Source organism: Protopterus annectens, chromosome 13.part0 (assembly GCF_019279795.1).
Source record: "Protopterus annectens isolate FY-2018-M chromosome 13.part0, PAN1.0, whole genome shotgun sequence".
Classification (NCBI taxonomy): Eukaryota; Metazoa; Chordata; order Ceratodontiformes; family Protopteridae; genus Protopterus; species Protopterus annectens.
Genome location: NC_056747.1, coordinates 1,067,302,590 through 1,067,317,545, shown reverse-complemented (window position 1 = coordinate 1,067,317,545; position 14,956 = coordinate 1,067,302,590).

The following is a 14,956-nucleotide window of genomic DNA, read 5'->3' as shown; positions in this document are numbered from 1 at the left end:
CAGAGATTACAAACAACTTTCCTTGAGAGACAGACTAAGTCAGTTATAGTTTATCCTCTTTGCTAACTAGGTAAGCCCAATGGATACAACTGTCTCTTTTCAGGAGTAAAATGAGAGCAGTTTGTCTTTAAGTGACTTTCTCAGTGGCACAGCACACAAATGAACACAGACGGAATCAAACCCTATACCACAGGGACAGGAAGCAGCTCATCTTACAAATCAAAGCTTTAGTCCTCTTCACTAACTACTAGGCATCTGATTACTACACCAGACCTTTTTTATTATTTCCTATCAGATAATCCCTACAGAGAGCACCTGGATGTGAATGCGTTCCAGTCTTTCTTTTGTGCACTGCAATGCCAGCATGTGTTTTATCTCATCTACTGCAATGGTAATGATCTCATTCATTTAATGTTAAAATGCTAACATTACTAGAGCTATTGCAGCACATTTAAAATGGAAACCATATAACTTTAATGAGATTATCGTGACCATTTAATCACATGATCTTGAATGGTTAACAATTAGAATATAAGCATGAGAGTTACAGGATTATGAATGAGTATTATGGTGAAGTCACCATAAATTACTTACTTTTTTCATTTGGATTTAAGAACAAATGCCTAACAAAAGTCTGATAGTATTTTTTTCTTTAAACATTTATCTCAGGAAGCCCACAATGAACATATGAACTACATGAACTACAATATGAACTGGCACCTCACCTAAGTGTCATGTTTAAACAGCTCCAGACAAGTGACAAGTGGAGTACCTCAGGGTTCAGTCCTGGGGCCGCTCTTGTTTGGCATCTACTTCTCTGAAGTACAGGTCAACACTAAGGGACTCTGGCTAACAAAGTTTGCAGATGACTGCAAACTGGGAGCCATTATTGAATACCCAAATGATGTGGATACTCTACAAAAGGGCCTTACAGAAACAGATGCTTGGTGCCAGAGCCATGGGCTCAAGCTCAATGCCAAGAAATGTATTGTTATCCCCTTTGGGAAAAACATGTATCCATGAATTACCATATAGGTGGCAGTACACTAAACACAGAAAGTGTGATAAGAGACTTAGGGACACAGGTGGACAGTGGTCTCACCTTCAATAACCACATCGCCACAACAGTCAGGAAATCCTTCTATGTGGCACACCTCATCACAAAGGGCTTTTCATCCAGAAAAAAGGAGGTCATTGTCCCACTGTACTCATCCCTCATTAGACCCATTATAGAATACAACACCCCATTTGGTATGTACCTCTCAAGACATCTGCAACAACTGGAAAGGCCTCAGAAATACCTCACTAAAAGAATCACAGGCCTAAAGCAGATGCCCTATGCTGACCGCCTTAAAAAAACTCCAGCTATACTCTGTCGCATATCGTCTACTCAGAGGCGATCTCTGCTTAACATACAAGGCCATGTCAAACCCAGAGCTGTTGGACATGCTACACTTAAAGAAATCCCAATCCCTCAGAGCTACACGCTCCAGGGATCTAAACCTTGTCATCACAATAAACAAAACATGCTGGAGGGATAGGTTCCTGACCCAGAGACTCCCCAGACTCTGGAATAGATTGCCCATACATGTCAAGCAGAGTGCCTCTTTGGACCTCTTCAAGAGGAACCTTGACGATTGGATGGGAGAAAGGAAATTCACCCCAGGGATCACGTCAGTCGCCCTGCTAGACAGGGGTCCAGTAAAGTAAATAATGTGGGAAGAAATAGCCAGGGAATTGTTATGGCTAGGCTTGTACAGGCCCTAGGGCTGATAGCCTAGTACCAACCTATGAACCTATGAACCTATGAACATGTATCCCTTTTTGGGGATGACCAGGAGCAATGTCTGTTTACATTAATTGCTTAAGATTACACAGTGGTAAATGAAGATGAAAGGAATCAAACCCTGCACTCTTTGGTTACAGGAAGTGCCTCATTAACAGTTCAGAGCCTTATTTCTCTGCACTAACTGCCAGACATTGAGTCTTATCTTTTACTTCAATATCTTTGCAAAATGCTGTTTTATTATCTTTTTAATTTTAGGTACATGTTTGCCTTGTAGTCTCTTATTCTTCTTCAGGATGAGATCCTGATCCATTTATTTAACAGTCAAGGAGTGTGTCCCATGGTCCTATTATTTCCTGGTCAAGTTAAGATTCCAAACCTCATTCATTCCCTGGAGAAGAGAGAGAGAGTTGAGTGCCAGGAGTGAACCCTCATACATAGAGGGTACCTAAACACCCTAGCCTAGCCCTACTTTATGGTGGCTGTGATGTTCCCAATGACTGTTATCCTATGAACATGCTCATATGCATCACACATGCATGCTTATCCTACATGCAGCATAGTGTCACCCTAGCTCATCGTGCTGTATGCTGCACTCCTCACCCTACTGTATGAGTCAGCAGTGAAGCTGACCAGACATCCTCCTTTCCCCCAGGACAAGTGACCTGGCATTGGCTGGTCATTCACACCCTTCCCTGCCTGGGTATTCTAGCTTCCCATCTCATAAATGGAATGCAGATTGTCTGGGACAGAATCAGAGCTTTATCCCTGTGTGCCATACACCTAGCCTGCTGTAATGCACGTCTGTCTTTTTAAACTACTGTGGTACTCATACCTTGAGCATTTATATTGCTTTAGTTCTACCGTCTTTAACATTGTTGCTCTGTTTTTAAGCTGCATCTATATTTGTCAAAGCATATTACATGGCATGTTATTCTGAATGAAGTGAAAGAGATACCAGACATTTTTAATGAATACCAAAAAAAGCTATGGTAAAATTGAAGGCGAGGATCATTTTGGTTAATGTAATGCTATCCATGTAAGAGTTAATGAAGTCTGCACTGTAAAAGTCAAATGTGAAAGGAACTTGTTTATATTTAAACTGAGATGTATAGAGCGAAAAACGACAATGATCATGTCTGAACTCAACAGCACAATCACTAAGCATGAGAATTTCCCCTTCAACTTATTTCATTGCAGTCACAATGCATCAGTGTCATACAACTTAAACCTGTGCTTGAAAGGAACATTCATTGCATAATTAAAACAATGACAGGAATTTCATAGAAGGTTTGTTAAAAATAATTCAGTAGTATAAAAACTGAGTCATTCAAGGCTAATTGTTTGTTTCTGATTTGCATTGACTAATTTGTGTCTTTAGATTTTAATGCTTATTGTACTCTTTTGACAAACACATATATAAAATCAAGAAAATGACATTTATAGCTTTAAGATCTTTTAAGACCATCATTCCAGGCTGCACTAAGGACTTGAAAAATACTATTAGGTCTGCTAAAACAACCCATAAACTTAGGGCAATTTTAAATCCTTCTTTAGCTATGTTAGAAAACAAGAAAAGAACAGCCAGCATTGCTCTGAACACATTCAAAATGGCATGTCTCATTCAGATCCAACAGATATTGTCAGAAGACTAGTGAACAGACTCAGTGCTAACTTTACCCCATGATGTCTGTACGAAGCAAACAAATCCCTGAATTCCTCACACATCCTACTACCACAAAAAAAAAGAATGTACTGAAGGTGCTGTCTAAGACCAAAAGGACTTCTTCCATGGGGCCTGACAAAATACCTGGATGTTTAATAAATAATACTAAACATGCCCTCCTGCACTGCATAACTTAAGTTTAGCTGCAGTCTTTAGCCCCGATGTTTAGTGCAACATGGTGCTGATGCCCTGACATAAGGGTGGCCCTACCACCGTCTCTAGGATTTATAGACCCATGAACATGGTGAATTTCATATGTAATGGCATGGAAACCATTATAACTGACCTCATAAACTTTGATATGGAAAATCTTATCAGGCTTAACCTTAAGCAGTTTATCTTTCTCTAGAAAAGGTCCTACTAAATAGGTTCATAGGTTCATACTAGGCTATCTGCCCTAGGGCATTTATAAGCCTAGCCAGAATGTGTTTGGCTTTCGTCACCCATTTTAAATTTATTTTGCTATGCCCTTTTTCGAGGTTAGTATACTGTGCCTTCTTCTAACAGTGACACAGAAGTGATACCCGGGGTAAACCTATGATCTCCCATCCACTCATCAAGATTCCTCTTGAAGAGAGTCAATGAGGGACTCTGCCTAACCTGGACTGGGATTTTATTCCAGAGTGAAGGGAGCCTCTGGGTTATGAATCTGTCCCTCCAGCATGTCCTATTTATTTCAGTGCTGAGGTTCAAGTCTCTTGAGCGTGTAGCTCGATGGGATTTGGATTTTCTGAGGTGCAGCATGTCCATTAATTCTGGGTTGGACATGGCTTTATACATCAGGCACAGATCGCCTCTGAACAGGCGGTATGCCACTGAGTAGAGCTGGAGTTTCTTTAACCGGGCAGCATATGGCATCTGTTTGAGCCTTTTGATCCTCTTGGTGAGGTACTTTTGGGGTCTTTCCAGTTGCTGCAGGTGTCTGGTAAGGTACATCCCAAAAGTGGCATTGTATTCAATTATGGGCCTGATGAGGGATGAGTAAAGAGGCACAATGACGTCCCCTGATCTAGATGTGAATCCCTTCATGATTAGGTGGGCTATATAAAATGTTTTTCTAACCACTTTGGCCACGTGGTTGTCAAATGAGAGATTGCTATCAACTTGGGTCCCCAGGTCCCTAATTACTTCTTCTGTACTTAATGGATTACCACCTATGTGGTAATTTGTGGGCACTTTGTTTTGCCAAAGGGATGACTATACACTTTTGGCATTTAGCTTGAGGCCATGGCTCTGGCACCAGTTGTCTGTTTCTATGAGGCCCTTTTGGAGGATGCTTGTGTCGGCTGGAGAGTCGATTATGGCGCCCAGTTTGCAGTCATCTGCTAACTTGGTCAGCCACAGTCCTTCCGTGTTGGCCTGTACCTCCGAGAAATATATACCGAACAAGAGAGGTCCCAAGACTGAGTCTTGTGGGACACCACTTGTAACTGGTTTGGAGTCTGACATGGCTCCAGCAATTCTAACCATGTGGGTTCTGTCCTTGAGCCAATTTGCAATCCATCTAGTGACATAGGGGTTTATATTTAAGCTGGTGAGATTATCTATAATGCCTGAGTGAGGTATTGTATCGAAGGCTTTTGGGAGGTCCAGGTAGGCTGTGTGGACCACCTTCCCCTCGTCAATGGCCTTGATGACTGTTTCAAAGAAATCAACCAGGTTTAAGAGGCAGGATCTGCCCTTAACAAAGCCGAACTGGGTAGGATCCAGTGTTTGTAGGTCCCCAATATCTTTATTTATGAGGTCCATGATGATCCTTTCCATAGCTTTGCAGACCAAGCTAGTCAGGCTCATGGGGCGATAGTTTCCAGGATCCATTAAGGCACCACATTTATGGAGAGGGACCACTGTTGCTGTACGCCACTCTTTGGGCACATATCCTGTAGTAAGGCTGAGATTGAAATAAATCTGATTAACTGTTTTGAGAGGGTTACACAGGCTGTTGGCTTTCCAAAGACATGCATTTGGAGTGTTTCTCCCCGAGCCTTCACTGAAAATGGGCTATGTCCCAATCAGACTTTCCTGGTAAACAAATGTTAAATAAAATAAATAAATACATTTTGCCAAACTGTTCGCATGTTGTATGTATCAGTCTGGCTGGGGCATTTGAAACTATATCTCATGCTGACTATTGAAAATAGATTTCTAAGTGCGAGATGGATAATGAACTGGCTAAAAGAACCCACACAGTGTGAGTGACAGCAACCTCATCAGGAAGTATAAAGGTAACCAGTGGTGCCATCCAGGGCTCAGTACTGGAGCCTCTCCATTTTGGCATTAGTTCTGGTAACGTACAGAATAGGGACTAGGACCGCTAGCAAACTAAATTTGCAGATGACTACAGATTCATAGTTATTGTCAAATCTAGTTATTTTCAAATCCCTCTCTGATAGCTAATCCCTTCAGCAAGAACTCACACTAATAAGTACCTTGTGTTCTGAAAATTGATCTAGTTTATTCAAAATTATCACATTAGGTAAACAACTCCTCCCCTCAACATGTAGTATATAGAATATGCACTGCAAAATAAAAATGTAGTTAGGGACTGTGGGACGATGGTTGATAATTCCCTCACTCTCAATCATGTGACAACAGAAATTAAACTATCCTTCAACCTAGCACAGCTGATTGTCAAGGGAATGTTATACAGATCTGAAGAGGACATCATTCTTTTACAATCAGCAAAGATTAGGCCAATTATTGAGAATGATGCTCCTTTTAGGATGTAGCTCAATAGACATAGCAAACAGCTATGTCATTAGAGACCCAGCTATCCTGCGTCTCTTGTAGCTCCATAAGTCTAATAGTTCCACAAATATCAGAACCAGGGACCCAAGCCTCCCCCAGCAGGTAAATAAAACATGATCAAGAGACACGTTCATCATTGCAGTGCCTCCCCACCACTGGAACAGATTGCCCTCTGTATGTTAAGCAGTGTGACACTTTATAATGCTTCAAACAAAACCAAAATGATTAGATGGATGGTCACAGATTTACCCCAGGTTTGACTGGCCTGGCCCTTCTACAGAAACAGGACATAGTCTGAGGGAGATTACTGCCAAGCTGTAAATTGGGACAAGACTCAGCTGCCTTGAAACTCCTAGGAATCCTATGAATAGGAACACAGATACAGAATGTGTTGATTGCGGAGCAGATTATCTCATGTTGTATTTTTTAACAGTCTAAGGCTTCAAAACTGGCAGGACAAGCATGGGTGAGTGATGTGTACTTGTGAAATTCATGACTGTCTTGTTACTTTACTGCTGAGTTGCATAGGAGCACTAAATAGCTCATGAAAGACCAGTTGCTTAGATAACCCCCACCCCACCCTCTGTGCTCAGCTCAGTACACTGTAATGTTATTTTATCAACAGTAAAAGAAGTTTCGGACAAACTAATTTGTCCTGGTCCCACTTTCAGGTAGTGAGGGTGGGGGATATAGTTGCATGAGGGTAAAGTTAGACTATGTTGGTATTAGGTTACATTGCAGGGGTTGGGTGTAGTTGGTAAAGGGTTAATGAGAAGGAGATCTTAGGAGAAGTGATGTAGGGTAGGGAGGGACTTAGAGTAGTGATAAGTAGCAGGGATTAGAGGAAGGAGGCAGATTTTGGCATGAGTTGGTGTCACAGAGGGTGGAATCCCTGTGAGCCAGTGGTTCTAAATCAGCTGTCAGGCGCTACAATGTAAAGCTTTTCTTGGCATAGTTAGTAGCCCAAGACAGCAAAGCCGATTTGCTATATGCTATTGTCCTCTAAGACTGAGTCAATGAACACACCATAAATGTCTTTGTGACCATTTATTAACATATTCAACAAATATGACTGATGTCAACAACCAAACAACACTATAAGCCCTGCCATAATGACTGATGCTAAGTGCCAGTTGCCATAACCAAGCCCATTCCAGCTAAAACTCTATGCTCTGGGTGCATAACCCAGGCTACCTTGGACCTAAAATATTGAGCACTTTGGGCTTGCTACCCAGCTCAAGTACAATTTGCCTAACCCAGGGCTTTAACCACAACTAAACCTGACAACCATAAAGAGGCCGTGGAGTTTAAGTAGGGGAAGTCCAAGTGGGAAAGCTGTGAGGCAGCCACCCACACTAAACACTGGCTACAGTGATGGGTTGGTTGGATTCCTTGCAGCAGAAGTTGATGCTTAAAAGTGACCCCCACAAGCTCCTTCCCTTTGACTCTACCAAGGCCCATCCCTGGCAATTCTTAAAGCAGTTAGGATATACTGTTCCATTTGTATAATTTTAGACTTATAGCTTGAGTAAATTTGCTTACAGTTCATTGACGATGGCTTAGGATGGAGTATGGACAGATGACCTAAGGGCACCTTTCCAACAGAATTACATAGAGTTTTGTTGTTGTACTGTGTCTTTGGTTTATTGCATTGACATAGACACACATACAGAGCTATGATTTTTTTTTGACTAGTGCATGTTATATCATAAAATATGAGAAGCTATAATACAGATACTTTTCTTTGTGTTATGACCTTTCTGTAACTAAACTGTAACCCACCAGACGTCAGAATTTATTTTAACCCTATGAGTAGGATATTGTTAAATACATTTCTGAATGTTACACTGCTGTGGTTTACTATTAATACTGTTTGTCACACTGAATATAAGAGTCACGTAAATCCGTTTTACCTCTGCTAGACAGAACTCAGTGTGGTGTCGATGCCCAGTTGTGTACCAGATGGCAATAATGAATGCTTTGCATTTTATTCAGTAGAAAACTGTCATATCTCAGATTGCAGGAGATTTCAGGAAGTTGTTATGAACAGAAAGCTCCGACCATTTAGGCTATTTAGCTGCTTTATATTTTATCGTTACAACCATTGCAGCAAAACTAAGGTTAGAGTGAAGAGGTGGAAGACTTTGTTATAATAGGCAATGTAAATAAATTAAGGAAAGTGGATTGTTTCTACTGATGACATATGGTTGCAACTATAGCTAAGTACACCTAAGCAAAATTTCACCAATTTAAAAGCGCACAGTATTTAACAGTCTTTCAGAAATTCTCTTTAATTTTTTTACAAATGTCACTATAATCGTCAAAATCCAAAATGCTTAACACTGTCTACGAAATAGGATTTATATAAAATGCAAACTCACTTAGCACAACACACAGTCATATTTAAAATCATCATGAATTTTACAAGGAAAAGTTTTCTGGCCTCATACAGGATTTAAAAACACATTCTAAAAAGCATTCACGCAGTATGGTTACCACTAAATGAGATTTGCATTATTAACCTCTGAATTTGCTAGACTGCTTAGCAATCAGATTCCATGCAAAAAAAAATATAACTGTGTGTGTGTGTGTGTGTGTGTGTGTGTGTGTGTGTGTGTGTGTGTGTGTGTGGTGCATAAGGAGATATTAGTATTAATAGTATGAGCAACTCATTTTGATCACAGCATGTTCAGTTTGCTATGAGACACCGCTGTGAAGCAGGATTTCCTGAATCTAGTTTTGTCAAGGATAGTTTTCTCGCAGCATGTTTTTTCTAAAGAAAAATCTGCCAGAATAAATCAAGTGCATTTTCTCCTAACACTCCACGATCTCTATACTCTCTTAACATAATCAGCTTCAAGGCTTTTGCATTTCTTAGACAAATTAACATTACCAGGCCAGTTATTTCAGGGTTGAAGACTTATGTTTGTCAGTAAGCAGTTACTGACCACAAAGATAGCTCAACATAATACAATTCTGGCAATTCAGTTTTTTTTTTGCAGTTTCCTCATTACCGAGTAAAACAGGATGTTTTTGAACAGAAAACATAATAATTAAGGGCTGCAAGGTACTTCCTCTGTAATATTAGCTTATTTATTTCTTTCTTGAGAGCCCATGAAATATTGATGCCTCTGAGGCAGAGAGGACTCCTTTAAAGGAACAGATATGTCTTTTTCATCAGCATGTGCAAAAATAACATTTCCCTGCCAACATATATATATGCAAAGCATGTTTGAAAATTGCTAGAAAAAATGTGGAAATCTAATTAGTTGACAGAAGAATTGTCGTCATCCTATGATAGAAAAGCATTTGGACTTAAATATACTCCTCAGAGCTCTTTCATGAAAATTCTCATGTTGCAGTTGTTCTTTATTTACAATGATATAGATATGCAAATGTTACGGAGTACCAATGCAGTAATTTGAAATAATACAATATATTTATGTGCAAATTCAATAAACAAAATCTTAACTTTTTTTAATTATATCCATATATATATCTATATGTGTTTACTAAGCTAACGACCACAAGGGCCTTTTTAAGCCTAGCCATGCATCCCAATTCTCTGACAAGTTCTGATACCTGTGATAAGTGTAAGCATGGGCCTGGGAGATGAACCATTTATAGGTTACCTTTCCAAAAAATGGTCAAACAGCCCCCAACGTAAAAGTAGATACACTGCCTACATGAAACAACAAAAGCTTTGTGAAATGCTGAATTTTGTTAGTTTTATATAAGAAATAATCAGTTCCTTTAAGGCAGTGAACAATAATAGTAAGAAACAAACTCTGCTCAAAAATATTCTTTCATACTTTTCTCAACACAACCCCAATGAAACTATCCTTCTTGGGGATGTCAACATTAACTGATTAACTCTCAGTAATCCAAACTCTAATACTAAAATTAATTTATATAGCTTTACAGAGCTCATCTCCCAACCTACTTATGCAAACAACTCTCACACATCTAGCACTCTTGTTGACTAGGTACTTATATCTAATCCTTCCAAATATCATAACCCTGAAACCCTACCAAACACCCTGAGGAATCACTCCGCTATAAAAGTACTTAGGTTCACTCCCCACTTCTCAAAACCTCCTAAATTTATCACTTGTCACAAACTCTGTAACTTCCATCCAGAAACCTTTAATGCCCTCCTCTCTAAAGTAAACTGGAAATTCCTTACCCTACTCCCACTAGAAGAAGCAGTCCTAGCTTTCAACTCCACCTTCCTTAGCATCTTAGACTCACTTGCTCCCCCTCGCAAAGTCCAAATTACATCCACCATATCTCCATAGCTTTCAAAAGCCACTTGTACCCTTATGATAACTAGAGACAAATTATGGAAAAAAATGGTCACAAACTAAGCTCCCTGCAGACTTGCAAAAATATAAAGAACTCATAAATCTGACAAAAAACACATAAAGATAAAAAGGACTTCTATAATAAATCTCCCACAGCCATAAAATCGAATCCTAAAAAATTCTGGAACTCCATTATCCAAATATTACATCCCAGTAATCTTAGCTCCCTCAATCCATGCCCAGACAAGACATCTGAAGAAACTGCCACTATCTTCAATACCTATTTTATCGATTCAATATCTAAGCTACTGAACCCTAACCCAAACTCCTCTACTACTAACATCTCCAACTTTTCTGAACCTATTCCCAATACTATCTCCTCAAATACCTTCTCCCTCAAACCTGTACCTACTAGCTGCATCAAAACTCTACTCTCTAAATTAAAACCATGCTCAGCATCAGCTGACAATATTCCTTCCACTTTTTTTCTACTAGCAGCTGACTCTCTTACTCTTCCAGTATTTATCCTAATTAATCGCTCTATCTCTGAATCTAAAGTCCCTTCCATCTGGAAACAATGCTACACTCTACCTATACACAAAGGAGGTAACTCCTCCGATATCTCCAGCATTAGACCTATCACTATCCTTTCCCCTCTCTCTAAAGTACGAGAAAAATGTATTCATAAACAAGTTTTTCAGTATCTAATACAGGCAAATCTGCTTACACCCACTTAACATGGCTTCAGACCCAAATATAGCACCACTACAGCTCTATTATCCTTCCTCAACACTGTCTCTATAACCATGGATGATCATAAACTTATTTCTTGCCTATTCCTGGACCTCTCAAAAGCTTTCAACACTGTCTCACACTCTCTTCTGTTGCACAAACTGCATAACCTCAACATCTCCCCTGATACTGTTGCATGGCTCTCCAGCTACCTCACTGATAGATCTCAATCAGTGAGATGGCACTCTGCACTCTCCCCTCCTCTCCCTGTAAAAATGAGTGTACCGCAAGGGTCTATCCTAAGGCCTTTGCATTTTAATATCTTTACTAATCAGCTCTATACCTCCTGTCCTCAGTCATCTTTAGTGCAATACACAGATGACTCTACAATCATCACTACAGCCAACTCTCTCTCTAAGCTCTTCTCAGCTACTCAGGCATCTTTTAACTTAGTTGCAACATGGCTCTGCAATAACAAGCTCAGCTCATTCTTAACCCTAAAAAAACAAAGCTGTTACTCTTCCTTCCTAAAAAGTTCAGCAATATTAAACCCTCCTTCTCCATACAGTCCCTTAATAACACTTCCATTCAGGTAGAATCCAGCACTAAGCTCTTAGGTGTAACCATCGACAATCAGCTTAAATTTGACTTGCATGTTAATAACTGTATCAAAAAGACTCATTCAAAACTAGGGCTCCTTTACCGTAACAAGAAATTCCTTACCTCTGAAGCCAAGATTACTCTCTCTCTTACCTACCTTCTACCCAGTCTAATGTACAATTCCCAAATTCTCACAAATCTTAACTCAGCACTCCTGACCAAACTTGAATCTACCTACAACAAGGTAGCTAGATTTGCTGCCCAACAAACCTACAAATCCCATCACTGTCTCTCTCTAAAATGCCTAAACTGGCTTGAATGCCCCCACCAGCTTCTTCTCTCTCAGCTCCAGATCATCCATTCTGTCCTATACCAGCCTTCCTACTGCCCAACACTATCCTCTCTCATTTCCTATTATTCTCCCTCCAGACCACTCCAAATCTCTAACCAAAACCTACTACAAATCTACAAACCCAAGTCTAAATTTGGATGCAAAATATATAGCTATCACTCCACTATTGCTTGGAATAGGCTACCACTAGAAATCAGGACTCTTACACTATCCTAAACAATTTAAGAAAGCCACCAAAGAGCACTTTAAAAGTCACTCGTCCTGCCACTGCACTCTCCCTCCTTAAACATCTCCTACTACCCATACCTTAATCTACTTTTTGCCCTTAACTCACTCTTCTCACTAGTGCTCTCTAATCTTCCTTGACTACTCTTGTGATGATTGGGGAGAGATTGGTGAAGGCTGCCAGCCTAGTCAAATAGAATTTGATACATAATTCTATCAACTGTATAAATAAATGTAAAATACAGGCATGCCTTCTTGAGTGTAAAAGAATACTGTGAAATGTGGAACTGCAAAATATGTGACAACATTGCACTCTACTGGCCCAGTGAAGCTTGTTGTGACTCTTTTATGTTTTACAAGTCAGTTCCAGTGAGTCTGGATGAAGGTTTCATGCCCATTGTTTTAAGGCTAAAGTTTATGACCAGAATTTACATGTGAAAGGTGCTTTATTGCTCTGGTTTCTGCTAGAGTGTATATGTGAAATGCCTTGTATTATTGTAGTTTACTGAGCAGGTGTCAACTTGCTAAATAATATAGTTTGTGGCCTGAGAAAACCTACATGTCAAAATGATGTAATTAAGGGAGGGCTCAGCAGAGCTGCTGGTTAGTGTTTAAAAACTATTCTTCAGTGAGAGACTGAGAGCATTTTGAATTTGGACATCTAACTCAGCACTTTGCCTTATGCTCACATGTAAGTTTTAGCACTGTGATTTATTGTAGGAATAGTTAACGCTAGTAAAGATTAATTAGGTATTTTTCTTTGAAATCAGACCTGTACTACTGTATTATTTTAAGTTTCTGTGTGATCTCTGAACTCTTAGATATCTCTGTGGTGTAGTAGTTTTGTCTTGTGTTTTAATTATTTATTATTAAATATTTTTAAAAGCTTCTACCTGTGACTGGTTTATGTAGAGATAAAATATGCTTTAGAGTGCATTATATATTTATAGAGTTTATTGTAATAAGCCCTTCCAATAAGCCTTGAGACTGATTAGTCATACTACCATTGGATTATAATATTGTACAGTAATAATTAGACACCCTTTTAAGGGCCTTTTAGTAGCTGATAATTAACTGGGTGGTGGCAGGAATTATTACCGTATGGTCTGGGTAATAGGGGCACAGCTGGAGAACCTGTGCTAGCCTTTTCCCAGGAAAGTCTGTGTGGTTGTATAACCTCTTCTCAAAGTGTATGTGTGTGTATGCATCAGCTACCTGGGCAGAGGTATGAAGCACTGGTTGGACAGAGAGGGCACTGGAGGTTTTAGCTTGCCCAGTTAGGCTGAGACCTGGACCCTATAGCTGTGCCAGTGGGGAGTCTTTTTGGGTACCTGGTGAGCAAAGGAGCAACCAGCCCCAGACTGACTGTGATCTCTGTGGGCACTTAAGGGAAATAGTATTTTACTGTGTGTATTAATTATCCTTTCCTCTTCTCGGAGACGACCTCACTAGTGTTAGTGGTGAGGATTGAGGCTCCTTGATTGCAGGGCCAGGGCACGGCCATCACAACTCTTTCTACTGTCTTCTAAAATCTATTAAGCAAATCACCTCAGAGAAACATTCTATTGTAATTGTCTTGCCTTCATCTAACTACATTATGATAAAACTGGGTTTTTATAACCACTTACCTCAAAAACTATATTCATCTTAATAAAATATTTATTTTTATACATCTTGAAATAGTTTTGCTATACTCCTGATTATTGACACCGTATAACATTGTATTGCCACTTAATGCATTGTAATAATCCTGTAACATTGCTGTTTAATGGTAATTTATAATGAAAATTGTATAATATGTTGGGGTTTTCTCCCCCGGCCTCTGCTGAAAAAGGACTCTTCAGCTCAGTCGGACAATCCCGGTCAACAAATGTAAAATAAAAATAAATAAATGAATGAATAAAGAGTATTCTTAACAACCTAAATATTTGGGTGCAAAACAAATATACTGTCCCAGTGCATTGTACCTTTTTTTGAGAAGGTACACCACTTCTGACTGTGAAGTTGCTACAAAATATAAAATGCTATAAAACTTTGCTCTTTGATAGATACTGTCCTCCAACAAACCATATTGACCACAACTGTCCTTTGTTCTCAGTTATTTATACCCCCAAAAAGACAGCCCCTTTATGCACACTAATTTTCACTAAGAGAAGAATAAAAAATGTAAGAACTGCAGTAACATTTTACTGTTTCAGCTTGTGATTAGCAAACACATACACTGTCCCCAAAATGTCATAGTACTTTTTTTTTTTGCTAGCAGTGATTATATGATGACCTTGTACTTTCATCCACAAGATGCCTCCACACCCCTTCCCCCCAAAAAAGCAGCCCAGTTTTGTGCACATCTTTGATGATTGATGGTGATGAAAGTGAAAGAAAAAAGAAACAACTACTATAATAATGTAGTAATTTCAACATGTTGCTCTTGAGCACACACACTCATCCTCCAAACATACACTAAGCACCTCTCAGAGATTCAC